General features: G+C 41.2%; 1 protein-coding gene across 3 annotated transcripts in view; it reads left to right on the forward strand.

Annotated features, from left to right (window-relative positions):
- The window catches only part of dsx (transcription factor doublesex), a 188,303-nt gene extending 176,812 nt beyond the window's left edge, over positions 1 to 11,491 (forward strand). For all 3 annotated transcript variants that reach the window (XM_076528783.1, XM_076528784.1, XM_076528785.1), the window contains one exon: positions 1,965 to 11,491. The gene's annotated coding sequence lies outside the window, so the exon portion shown is untranslated. The remainder of the gene's footprint in view (positions 1 to 1,964) is intronic.
- The last annotated feature ends 3,277 nt before the right edge of the window (positions 11,492 to 14,768 follow it).

The raw sequence follows: 14,768 nt of genomic DNA on the forward strand, positions 1-14,768 counted from the left end.
TAGACTGCACTTGTTTTATGCAATTACAGCAATTATGCAATTAAATGTACACTGTACTGTTTTAATAATATGGCCAACGAATAGAGTGCGGATTTTATGCGAGTATAGTGAATTGTAAAGTAGAAAATGCAAGAGAGTAATACAGGGTAATTCCGACGAAATTGTATGGCCTTATAATATTTTTATTCCATGGAAATGATTAGGTTCGGGGTTTTTAAATTCGTCTATAAAAGTCTGTATAGTCTACAACCCTTGGCAATAAGTATTTGGTATTTGGCTAGAAGCAATAGTAACGAAGTAATTTTAAAAACGAGATTGAATAAATACGCGACGCATAATTAACATTTTAGTTCATTTTCGTGAAAAATACAGTGAACATAGAACACTATGCTGAGGAAAAAGTATTTGGTCAAACGAGATTTTAGAAAAAATGTATTTGGCCATTCAAATTTGCATAGAGGCGAACAATAATTTGTTTTGTATTCATAGTATTCAATATTTTATAGAATTTTCCATTTTATTGGATGAAATTTTTAGAACATTAATTTCTCTACATTATGCACAGAATATAATGGTAGAAATTGACCATGGTAATGAATGTTTTGTATAGGATATATCCTGAGGAGTACGAAGTGCATAATTATTTACTCTGGAAGTGATGAGGAAAGTTATGAGGAATAAACGTAAACTTCAGAGTTTCGTCATTCGAAAATAATCCGATTCTTTTCTTTGGACAATGATCTATCATGAAAAAGTGATATTGAAATAATGTTCAAAAAGGTACCATTTGGATTTTAGAATTAACACATTGTTGACTGACACATAAGCGAACAAAACGATTTTGATTTTCAAATAGCATCAACATCTTCGTCTATTAATTACCGGAACGGTCATATTGACATTGATCATTCTATTATTGTTCTAATCAAGACCCAAATATATTCAAAGATTGTAAAATATTTTCTGTATGTGTGCTAGTGGACAAAACTAAAAGTGGACTAGACGGAATAATTGGGCATACGTGCGGACGTAAATATTGATGAACGAGTTCTCGGTTGTTTTTCTCGTGTAACAACAATTTTATAGTTTTTTGGCTATGTTCGAAACCAATATACGGTCGATTTACCAGCTGAGTTTTCTATCATTGCTTTACCGATGGATCATCTTCCGAAGAAGATACCTAACTACTACTAATCAGTGATTTGCGAACGACGAAACTCTTTAGTTTACGTTTATTTTTTATAATCATTCGTTTTGAACTCATCATTGCCATAGTTAAGACCAAAATTGGTCAATTTCTCCCATTATCTTCTGTGAACAACGCAGAGAAACCGATACTCTAAAACAAAAACGGATAATGAGAATAAAAATAGCGAGACAATGGATCATGAGGAAAAATTTCATCAATAAAGTGGAAAATTTTCTAAAATCAGCATCAACACTCGTTCAAACAGTCACGTACAGACGTACAAACGTTCTAAAATATTGATACCGCGAAGATAAAGGAAATTATTGTTCGCTTCTATATGAAAATTTGAATGACCAAATACTGTTCTCCCAGTATACTTTTCTACCGTGTATTTGTCAAGAAAATGAACTAAAATGTGAATTATTCATGTATTTATCCAATGTATGTTCAATTTAAAGTTGCCCAATAAATCAATTTCGTCTCTACGTTTCAATCAGACATGCAAATATTAAATACGATCGCTCCCGTATCGAGCGCGCGTGATGCCAATAATTAAAACATTCCCGTCACGAACACACCAGCCGCCTGGCTTTCGGTATGCAGCGATTGCTCGCCTGAAGAGAAGAAGGGAACAGGCGCGAGAGAAAGAGACGCGGCGAGAGGCCGCCCAAGAAACTCGTCCAAATCGAGCGGTGTTCTTCCACGCGATTCCCAAGACCGGTGCGCCGAATGTAAAACATCGCTAACCGCAGGCCAAACTTTTTTCTGATTTCAGATCGATTACCGACCAGTCGGTGAAGTAAAGCGACTGGAAGAACAGGTCGAATCCAAAGAGAAACGACGCCGTGTTAACGCCAGAGAAGTGGACCAGCAGAAGAAAACGGCGGAGAAAGAAACAACAACGCCAGCATCAACAGCAACAGCAGCATTAGTAACAACGGCAGCAGCAGAAGCAGCATCAGCAGCGAGAGCAGCACCACCACGATCGGCGTTCTTCTTCGCTCGACCTGGTCAACGTTTCGAGAATGTTTTCAATTGGCATTGTACCGGCTCGCGGCCTACCGTGCAGGAAAGCCACGAAATTTGCAATTAACTAGAACATTGTACTTCTGGGAAACGGCCCGGGGCTACAGTTTCCCGGCTCTACCTAGAGTAATACCTGCCGGTGGAGATGTTCAATTCCGAAGCGAACTGGATTGGAGAGCCGAGCCGAGCCGTTACGAAACGTCGCGGCGACTGCATTGATGGGAGACCCGATGAAACTCGCTACTTCATCTTCATCCTCCCGATCGAGATTGCCTCGGAAATCGAGCTCGCTGCTGGTTGCCGCGCCGGTTCACGAGGTGGCCGACAACCACCGCGATAGAACGCTGCGTCAAGGTTTCGCCAGGAAACAACAGCACCGTCGCGAACCGAGGGCCCACGTTCAAGACACAATAGGGAGAGCGATTGTAGCCGCAAACAAATTAAGAGTGTGTTGTGTCCCGAACACTTGTTCTCCTTCTTCTTCTTCTTCTTCTTCTTCTTCTTGTTCTCCTTCTTCTTCTTCTTCCTCTTCTTCTCCTTCTTCGCTAGTTTTATCTTTTCTTGTTTTCCGTCTTATTTTTCTGTTTCTTCTCGTATTTTTTACACGTTTCTTTGTCTGCTGATCGAGAGAACAAGAAAATCATGAACGCTTTTGTGAGTGGTTCGTGGGATGCCGGAGTTCACGGACAATGTACACCTCGGGCATCCCTCATCCTTGAGCGTCCTTCGGTTCGTTGATCGAATCCGCCCCGTCGTTCGCTTCGTTCTCCCTCCTCCCCCTCCTTGTCTTTTTCTTTTGTTTTTCGGCTTTTTATTCGGCTCACTCCGTTTCCCTCACCCCGCTTTTATTTTATTATTATCCTTCTCTCTTTCTCTCTCTCTCTCTCTCTCTCTCTCTCTCTCTCTTACTCTCACTCTCTCTCTTTCTCATCCTTTCTCTGTCTGTCTCTCTGTTTCCGTCTCTCCTCGATGGTTTTCGTTAAACGAGCCTCCCGGTGGACGGAGAGCGTGATCCAGGCGAACGGAGAGACAAGCTCGCTCTCGCACGATCATCAGAGATGACTGACGTCGTCGACCAGTTGCTGAAATTCAGTCGCCCGTGAACATGATCGCTCGGGACGGTCTTCCCCGATGATCAAGTGTCGTCGCGTGCGGTATACCTCGCATGCATGACCGCGCCAAGTTCTCTGGCTTAGGTACTTTGTAAATCAATCGAGCTCGGTTCTACTCGCGGTTTTGCGACCAGGCTTGCCGGAGTCGTCGCGGACGTACAGATGCCCGAGGACACTCCTTATTAGGCGATTAAAATGCTCGAGACCGAACGGAACCGAACCGTGATGCGCCCCCTCCCCTCTCCCTCTGTCCCAGACCGGGAAAGGTAGGAAAACGAGTACAGAAAAAGAAAGGAAACTCACGGTACGACGCTCGGGATCAAGATATCGCCAACCAAGATGACAATCTTGGGTATACATCGCGTAGCGTAATGAATTGGTTCTCTCACGATAGTCGACGGCCGCGCGAGCGTTCCGCGCAAGCAATCAGTCGAACAGGCAAAGAGACCGATGGCAAAAAGAGGCGATCAGAGGAAACCGGCGAACGACAGTGCCAGGCGTAAATGAGTGCATTAACGCATTAACGACGGGGTGAAAAACGCGCCGCGATCGAATCGGGACATACACACGAGTGGCCGGTGATATACTTCTGAATTTGGTGGAAGCGTGTGTTGGTGAGTTTGCGACTCCGGGTTCTGTGACATGTCTGCGAACTAGGATTTTCTCTCCGCGTGTGAACCGCCCGCCGTTGCCGCACCGCCGCGTGTAAATTGGCCATTAATAATCGTTTAATTGGCTCGACACTTGAACTGGATAGACGTTCGCCAAAATTCATTTCTATTGTTGTAAAGGACGGTTGGTTTTCTCGAGGAGAATCGATCCATGGCGAATGCAGCTTGGAACGGTAATTAGGTTATTTGTCTCATTTGATCGAACGTTCCGTTCTTCGTGTATTCGGGATTCAAGGGGCGTGTTACTTGAGCTACGCGAATCAATTGAACCCGTTTATGGTGCAGTCGTCGGTGTACAACTAAACTTTCATGGTGCAACATTAGCAGCGATGTGAAACACATACACTATTAATATTAGAAGTTCTCCGGGGATCGTTCAAGAGCGGAAATCCCATAAAATCTTGTAAGGATCTTGCGCTTCCGGAACCCCGTTTAATCGGATCTCGATCGTTCGCAGAAATCTGGAATCGATAAAGTCGTGCATCGAATCTGACGCGTTGTAAAGTTAACGCGAATGGAACATAATCTGCATCGAAGATAATTTTGAGTTATCTGCTTCATTGGTATGCACCGATTTCTTCCCTGATATATTCTTTTTACTTCTATGTTGCGTTTTACAAACGTTATTTTCATTACGATTTCAACGGATCCCGCGTACTTCGAATTAAGGACACCGGAGGTTCCGAATTTTTAGAAAATCTTGTATTACCTATCCCCAATGAAAACGGTAGTTGCGTCATGTATACCCAGCAAACGAAGTTGTTCCGTCGTGTGACGTGGAGTATCGCCAGACTGTGCATGTTTATGCAAATTACATGAATCTTGGACGTACAACTTTTTCTGCGATAATCGCGAAAATTTAATATTCATTTGTCGATCGAAAACATATGTTACCAAGAGTTCTATTGCAATAACAGAAAACATTAGTATGTTTTATTTCTCTGAATTATGCTGTAAGGTCAGAGAATAGTGTGTGCTATAAATGCGTAACGTACTTCGGACATCGTCGAAACTTCAATTTTCACTGCTGGGTCGTTTGGTACATTGAACTCTCATCTGAACAAGCATGCGAACACTGCGGCAAGAGGTGCAACGCTCTCAGTTGCATTCTCACGGCATGCTCGATTCTAAAATCAATCAAATTTCGCTACGAAAAAAGAAATAGAAAACATCCAAGCAAACGCATCTGCAAGGTTCTCATGGACTTCTGATTTTAACATGCGGACAGATCGGAAGCTCGCACAAGTTTGAGAGAATTCCGCGCTTCCTGTGAACAGCGAGTCATAGCAAACATGACCGATCTTCTATTGCGTGATTAATAAAATTCTGATGACACTTTCGTGAGAAACGACTAATTTTCATTGCTCGCGTATTATGGCCGAGGCCGCGTAAAAAAAGCACTCTAGTAATTTCGACGTTGTCACTCGCGGTGGCATGTCTGTTCTAGCGTTGGACAAGAAATTAATCGAACGTGCCAATGTCGCCGGCTCCACGGAACAATGGCCGTTGATTCCCACAGAAGAATATCCGATACAGGTTCGAATATTCGCAGCCTCGCGAGGCGATCTGCATCGATGAACTGCGGGCGCGCTCGCGCGCGCAATCAAGGAGTCGACGGATGTGTCAGTTGCACAACACGATGCAATAAAACGGCCGCTCAAAAACTGGTCGTTCCATCTCGCGGCAAATTAATTTTCAAATAAGAACACCGAGGGCTGTCTCTTCGATATGCTGTTTCATTCTTTCGTCGTTTTTTCCCCCCTGCTCGCTGGCTCCTCCTCTTTTTTCTGTCACGAACCCCGTCGCCCTTCCCTCCTCCTGCCCCCTCGCCGTCTTTCCCTTTTCACTCTTCTCTCCTCTCTTTCCAACCCTCTTAACCGTCCCATCCCACCCTGTTTTCGTCGTTCTCTTGCTGCGGGAACACGTTCCTGAGTAACAATCTGATGCGAAGCTCGATTGGTTATTACCGTACAGAGCTTAATGACTCGCCCGGTTTAAATGAATTTGCATTTCGGTAACGAGCACGCGCGGACCATCGAATATTTATTGTTCGTCAGAGCCCGAGCTTCCGGTGTCTAATTTGCGGTAATGAGAACACACTTGGCGCCGCGATCTATTGTCTCTCGGATCGTCGCGGTCCTTGTCGCGAGGCTAGCGTTGCGAATCATTCGATAGCGCGCGCAATAGGTTCGTCAACATCTTCTGACACGCACACACACGCGCACAGAGCTTCCCCGACCTTTCGACCGATGATTTCATTCACAGCTGTTTAGCATTTCGTTAACGCCAAGAATTTTCCGCGAGCAAAAGAAAATCTTCGTTTATCGCGCGCTTAAAATTCCGTTTGAAGGAACAGGTAACGCGCAGATATTTCGCAGATTGTGTTCGAAATTTTCGTAACGAAGTCAAACACGAATTACAGGGCGAACACTTTGTTTGCGAATGATCCTTTAACACGATAAAAATTCCCCGTGTGCAGCTGTGTGCGTGCTATCTGAGGGTTCTTTCAAAGTTACAATGGAAACGAAATAATTGTGGTGTACTTTTCAAAATGAGACACTCACCTGAAGTACGTTCATGGCTATCAATCTTCGCTCTATCAACACGATGAAAGCTTGGAGTGGTAGAAGTCGGCGGGTAGAACGTAATTCAGGTGTGCTCTTTCGAGAACCAATAATAGAAATTGATATTCATGTTAGATTCCAGTCTTTCGCCGTATTTGCGTGTGAACGAAACAGAACAACGATCGGAAGCCCATAAGTGCAAATTGATGCCGCACTACCAGATATTAGGCTTGTATCATAATAGTCTAACGCCGAGAAATTTGTATAGCGAAGCTTCTGATACAGCGCTTTCAGAGACGAAAACTTGTTCGCGATATTCTTTCGTTGAATTACATTGACCGCACACGGCTTTGCATGTTCGAAAAACATTATGTTCTCACGGAAGGACATTAATAATGTTAATAAACAATGTCAGTCAACTCGTTTCTACCCTCAACAATCTCTTACTACCGGCTATTTACTACTGACATTTATGCAAGTTTCTGTTTTCACACATTACCGTATCACAATAGAAACCGTACACCGGTTAGAAGATTCCATATGGTGAAATAAGTTATAAAAGAATATTTATATTCCACGTAAAAATCATAGTTATACTCCACGTATTTGCATAAATGTATAAAGAGACGCACGGTCTATGACGAACGTTGAAACTCCAGGCTGCAGCCGATTGAATTGTCACAAAGCAAGTCGGAAGAAAACGTTTCCGTTGATATGAAACGATTTCATCAGCGGGATCGATCTGAATCATTCTCGACGAGCTCCCGAAGAAGTTCTGAATGGCGGAGAGACCGCAGACTGATGCCTCGCACGACACTGGCCGAAATGCAACCTGCTATTTTGTCGCTCGCGAGACCTTTTTGTGTTTAATAGCGTGTCAGGTGTTTCGCATGTAACGGAACACGGTGGTGAATGTTTAACATAAAACGGTGTTCCGCGCACGTAAAATGACGCGACACCAAAGCGTCGGGGCACGTCAATGGTCTCGCAATTTCACGCTTCTGGTTGCCGATTACGCAAACCGTCTATTTAACGTAAAGCCTTTAATCTCGTTGTGGTTGCAGATGGTGAGAAGCGCGCAACGGAAGTTGTTCACTTAGAGACGATTCGGCCCTGGCATTCAAGTGTAAAAAGAACCCAGGAAACTCGCGACCGAGTCCGAGGTGTTCGTACCTCCGGCTCGGAAGTTCCGTCTCTCCCTTCTGGGCTTTTCGTCGAAGGGAATTCATTCAATGAAACCATCTCTCGCAATCGGTAAAATCATTTTGATCCGTGCCGAACGATTTCTGCACACGGATGCGACGCGACGCGACGACGCTTCAAGGCGATTCGGTTTCGAACACGCCATTATGTAGTTCCTGAAAACGTAGATCACAGTGAAAGCTTTCGACTGTTTTCCCTCTTCCCTTGAAGATTTCAGCTCCGTACTCGTAACGCGAGCGCCAAATATTGCTTCGGCGATTCCCCTGTATATAATTATCCGTAAACGGCACGAAGAAAAGTCCAGCGAGTCGTGTAAGCTTCTGCGAGAATTTCGGATAGGTTCTGCAGCTTGCGGAGACCTCGATGAGAAGCAAAATGTTAATCATAGTCAGTCGCAGGAATGAAAATTCTGTTCCACAGGATCTCGACGCTCGGTTGCGGAACTATAAATTTGCGTAGACAAGAATACCGTACTGAGTTTGGGAATTGGAGCGGTCATGTTACCAACATTGGTTTATGGTTCCATCCGAATGAGGTGCAAGGTGTGTGTCTATTGTAATAAGTACCTTCGATTGTACAACCGTTTGTATGTTCTCTTTTTGTTTTTTTTTTTAAGTGCATCATGTACTTTCTTTGTCGCAAAAGACTTTTAATATCCTCCGTATACACGTATTCCATCAGTTAACGTTTATTTCGTTCTTTATGTTATTTATTCGTCTGCGTTGCATTATGAGAGTATCTGACCACGTACGCATTGTACTATACGATATAAGCTGTCCCAACTGTTACGAATGCAAATATAAATAGAAACTTACAAGGATAGGCATTGTATGTATGTTTCTCGTAACATTACAGAGTTTTACAGAGCGAATAATAATAATAATAATAATCGACGATCAATACCACATTCTCTTCATTTTCGGTGAATCGTTGCTAGACTGCGGATCCTCATGCGGAATTGAAATTTCCCTTACTCTATATTTCTATCGTTACGAATTTCGTCTGCTCGTTTCTGTATCCCAACCGCATTAAATCCGCAGTCTAATCATTACCATTGATAGTTGTTAATTACGATTACCGGTGACGCCTTTTCGATTCTTCGCTTACCGCCAGATATCGAATAATGTAATAAGGAATAAAATGATTTGTTTAATTTCGCAAGTATATCCAGATTCCTATAGAGTTCACTAACAGCTAATACATAGTCGTACGGAATACGTGGCAAGCATGTTTAATTACGAATAAGCTTCTGGAACCGTTTAGAATTAAATTGCTTGGGGGCGTCTTACGAGAAAGCGAATGTATCGTAAAGCGATTGCATCGTTAAGCGATCGTTGCCATTTCTGTCGCCTGTTACACCTTTAAGTAAGCCGACATTCGTTCGGGTTCCTAATCTCGTTAAAAACATTTTCCGTCAACAGAAACCTATTTTCAAAGGATCCGCTTAATCGTCGCCGCAAATCAAGCATGGTGTCACAGCTGCACGCCGCCGTACCTATTTTCTCTCATGATATATGCATCCGCTACGATGCTCGCGCTCGTTTACGCATCCGAACACGTGCATTGTGCATCCGAGACGAACGTTGTTTCGCGGGCCGGGCCGACCAACTATTTACTAAAGCGTCGCGCATTTCAGCGCCGGTCGAGCTTGCTGAATTTCGGCAGATCTACGAAACCGATCGCCATCCCCCGTAAATTCATCGCGAAACAACGGCCTCGCTTCGCACGCTGACTTACGATATACAACAAATTTCTTTATGCAAATTCACATTTCTTCGAGGCAAGTTTACAGACATTGTAGTCACATGAGATTCCGAAAGTTATTTGCTAAACGTTATTTATTAGTTAAATGAATGTATGGATTCACAGCTTCGGATTTCCGAATCCTCAATTATGTTTCACTCGTAATCTCATATTGTGTGCGTGTGTGTGTGTGAGAGAGAGAGAGAGAGAGAGAAGATTAATAAACTGTTTAATAGCATCTGCCGTTTTGATGGCGAACCAACAAGTCAATCTCATTAACGTATTCTAGTAATTAATTTATCTATAATTCTATTGACACCTTGACTGCCGAACTGTTAGTCAGATTACCTGAGAAAATTAAAAAAATTTTCATAATGATATCGAAATTGGAACAATAGAGTTTCTCCTAGACATTATTTCTGTAGCAACTAACGGTTCGTAATGAAAAATTATTTGTCCATACATATCACAACATAAGCGCATTTCTAAACTTGAATAAATTGTTGTGCTTCTAATATGTACGATAAATGCGGCAATCAACGTGTTGTAGAATCGTTTTGCAGACTTCCGTACGTTATAAATGCATCAAGTTGTAAATCTATGAGCGTGTTAAGCGAGAGCCGAGTTTTCCATAACGAATTGAAAAACTGATTGACACATATAATAAGGTTTATCGGGACCTAATAACGGAGCGTTCGTAAAAAGTGATTTCTAAATCGATGGTTCTTGGATTCCAAGTTAGACCTGTTCTCATTGGCAACGTTTTTCCACCTTGTTTCCTTGTACACCGACGACGGACGACTTTCGTCTTCCGGTTTTGTAATCGATTCATGTAGAGAGCTAACGAAACCATCGACGGCGTGAAACACGATCGAAATTCGCTCGGAACTCTCGGAAACTATTCCACCACAATCGGAGTAAAATTATTTGGTCGAGCAGCGTACTTTAAAACGTGTCAGCAAAGCATATAAGTGATATGTACGGAGAAAAAAAAGAACGGCCAATTAACTTCGAACCAACTGTTGCGTACTTATAGACCTCTACGTTACTTGTACCATGACTTTGCGAACACCCTGTATATACAGTATGTACTATATGTGATGTTATTCGAAGTTGTCTGACTCAACTCGTTGTGTCCGTTCTCGCGAGAGAATACGAGAATTTCGTAAACCTAATAAAAATCCTCGTCGCGGATTATTCTGCAAGGACACGATTTGTAGTTACATATAAACTATCAATTTCGAAGACCGGAGCGACGAGTTTATCGGAAGTGTGCTTATTTCGGGAGCGGAAGGTGTCCTCTCGTGCGACGAGATCGACCGACAGTGGATCATCGATCCAGCACACGGACGATAGATCGGAACTCCGGTTTTGTAAATACGATCCCGCAGTGAATGTAACTTTTAGTCTTGAGAGATAGCAGACATTTGCATAAACGAACTACATCCTGTTAATCGCGCAAACCTTTACTTATCTTCGCCATATCGTTGATTCTTTTTACTATTTCTTATCCGTATTGTACCTTATTGTGTTAAGTGTATACATGAAGGGGGGATAGGGAGTTCAAATAGGTTAACAATAGAATCGTGAATTCGTAGCTCGGAGATAAGGCGAAATCGGGTTCTATAATGTGATCTGCTAGCAAAGAGAAAGCAAATTCGACATTTGTAATATGAACATGTTCCTAATATCGTACGGTTATATGAAAAATTCCGTATTCCTGGAGACGAATCGCGGTCGATAAGATTACCCGCGAAATATCTGGTTGCACCTGCGTTTCAACGAACCCGTGCTGTACCAGCATTCGAAAGCTTAACCGGACTAATCGATTCGCGTTGGGGGCATCGATGTTCGATGTTCGTGCTTGATCTGTCTCTGGGAATCGGAAGCATGTATTTTTCAAATTGTTTAATTCATGCAAAATATTAAATATTTGTATGGACGCAATTTTTTGTGTGAATAAAGTACACGTATAACATGAAACACGAGATGCCGATGATTTCTCCCGCCGTTTTGCCTCGAGCAGAAGAGGTCACGAGGTGCGTACGCACGGGACCCGTTGAAATCGTCTCGGCAATCACTTCGCCGACTGTGTTTACCTCGACACGAGTTCACCGACATCGAGTTTTATCTGCGGCATGCATTTTCCGATACTACGAAATCATCGACGAATATTATCATCGGCGCTCGTTCTGTGTTAGGTCGGGTTAGGTATGGCTTGAACGAGCATGATTGAAGAAACTGTTGATGCTCTGAACGCGTGTCGATAGAAATACAGTGTGACTTCGTGTCAAGGAAATTCGAAGTCAACGGAATCATTGTCGGTGAGCACGCTCGACGGAACTCGGTGTCGATACGAGTGCGTCGATGATATTCGTCGATGACCTCATAGTTTCGGTAAATGCATGCTGTCGACGAAATTCAATGTCGATGAACTCGTGTCCAGGAGAAAACACAATCGATGAAGTGGTTGTCGTTGATTTCGAAGTAACCCTGTGCGCACGTCAGAGTTTATATCGAATAATTTGCAACTTTTATTTGATACGTCGCGTACAAATTTCATACGCATCCCGACAACTTCAAACGGCTTTAAACTATTTCAACTACTTATTATTTCGGTTCCCGAAAATGACCGTGTATTCGGACGTTCGAAAATAGTGATCAACAGCGTGTTTCTCAACCCTTTGCACTCGAGTGGTGACTCCGAGGCACCGCGAAAATTGTTACACCACGTTCCAAGATGATTTTTAAGAATTGTTAAAAGTCTAACTGTTGTACGAGTCGCAAGGCTCAATTTCATATGCATAAAGTGCACTTTGTCATTAAAATGGAAATACCATAAGTCGGGAAGGTTAATTTAAATTTATAGTTAATATGGCTTTGAGTGCGAAGGGTTAACATTATGTATAACTCACACGTAGTAAAAAACTACGCGAGTAGGAACGCGAAAAGTGATTTTTGTAATAACAAAATTTCATTGGGAAGTCGTTCACTCTAGATGTATAGTAAAAGTTAACACACACATTAATCTGCCGGTATTACTGTAACGCTGTTCAATTTGTCTCTCACGGCTTTTATTTGTTACTAAAGCTGAAATCTTTTAGCGTCCATCAGAAATTTAAGAACGCTTACGTAAAATAGCGTTGTAGATGATGCAATAAAGACGAAGCCGAATGTTATTGATACCAAATTGTCGTTTGAACAAAATTATTTTTGATGAAATTTACACGCGGATGTGTTGAACTAATTGTTTCGTATTTGAAACTAAGACATTAAATGCGTAAATTGAGTTAGACACTTCGCACCGTGTCGTTACTTTTTATTTCGGTTAAAAATAGGATGTTACGACGAGCATAAGAAAAATTATTTTGCAGAAGAACTACCGAGGAGAACGAGTAGAAGCCCAAGAAGCGTGTTATTGTTTTGCATCTAATTTGCACCCTACTATGGAAAGTTATTTGCTAATAAAATGAGCCAACAGCGCTTAGTCGGTTAAGTGATTTTCGCCGTCTAACGACCGCATATAAGTAGCTACGCAAGTCTACTTCCTCAAATAGCTGTCTCTGTGAATTCCTCACTTAAGTACTGTGTGCGCCATACACACTGTTTACATACTTCCTCATAGCTACCTATAAGTGCGACGTAGAAAATAATATTTATCACTCATTATATATATATATATATATATATGGTTAATCTTGCACATTTGAATTCTTCGAAACTTGTAAATAAACGCGGATCATAAAAATTTGAATTGTACATATATATATATATATATATATATATATATATATATATATATATATATATAATTATAATTTTAATATATAATTATACATATATATATGTACAATTATAATATTTATATATATATATATATATATATATAATATATAATATATATATATAATATAATATATATATATATATATATATATTAATATTATAATTAATTAAATTGTATATTAAAATTATAATTATACATATATATATATATGTATAATTCAAATTTTTATCATCCGCGTTTATTTACAAGTTTCGAAGAATTCAAATGTGCAAGATTAACCATTTCATTTTATTCGAATGATTTCTATTGCAATTAAAATGCCACCTAGAAAAGTTGGATCGTTTTAATGGCGCCATCGTATAATAATAATTATTATACTTGATCTTAAATCGTCAACTCTATTTTTCTAAATAGAATGCTATGCTTTACTTTATTTAACATCGAACGGTTTGGAAAACGTATTGTAAGTGTTACAGACATCGATAAACAGACTGCGAATTTTATGCATTCCTATGGAAAACAAAATCGTAGGGACATTACGAAGTAGTTGAGAATATTTGTACATTATCTACAACTTATTAAAATTATTAAAAGAGAAATTATCATCCAATTCACGTTTCTTACAACCAACTTGGACCATTTTCAGGTTGCATAAAAATCAGCAATCTATTTGGAAGTATCTTAAAAATTAGTATACAGGGCCTGATAGAAACCCTGTTTTGCAACGAATTCCAGCCTACTCTGTATAGTTCAAACGAAAGTTAATCCTTTGCGGTCGAAGCTATTTTAATTCGAAATCCGAAACATTTCTTCCGATCTAGGGTATTTCCGTTTTATACGATCTATTGCGATTCTCGCGTACGAAATTGTGCCTGTTGGCAAGTACATTAACCACTTGACATACAATGACGTCTGGGAGACGTCATTTACTTCATGTGCCATTGTAGACTTTGACGTCTCCAAGACGTCAAGAACTGTATTCGGCGAACGCCGTGCATTTCATTATTAGATTCTTTAATTGTTTCGGTCGTGCATTGATGCTGTTTTGTTTAGACTGTTGGAGATGCTTTCCCCCTCCTAACAGTACCGATAAACAAAATTGCATCGACAAATAAAACCGACCTGTGTTCTGGAGTATAATCGTGGAATGGGAGGTGTAGACAAGCAGGACCAATCTCTTGCATGCTTCCCCCTCATGAGAAAATGTGCAAAAGGATATAAAAAAATATTTTTTTATATGTTTGATGTAGCTATTTATAATGCTTATGTTTTATATTCCAAATTGCCTACTTCACAAAAGCAATCGATTGTGAATTTTCGATTGAATATTGCAGAAGACATGCTTTGTAATTTGTCCCTGCCGGACTAACCGACACGCGGCAGACGGTCGCAAAGTGAATGCCCAACTCGGTTACGAGCAAAATATTGGACACATTTTCCTGAACATATACCCGCGACAAATAAAAAGCAACA

The sequence above is a fragment of the Megalopta genalis genome, chromosome 2 (genome assembly GCF_051020955.1).
Source record: "Megalopta genalis isolate 19385.01 chromosome 2, iyMegGena1_principal, whole genome shotgun sequence".
Taxonomy (NCBI): domain Eukaryota; kingdom Metazoa; phylum Arthropoda; class Insecta; order Hymenoptera; family Halictidae; genus Megalopta; species Megalopta genalis.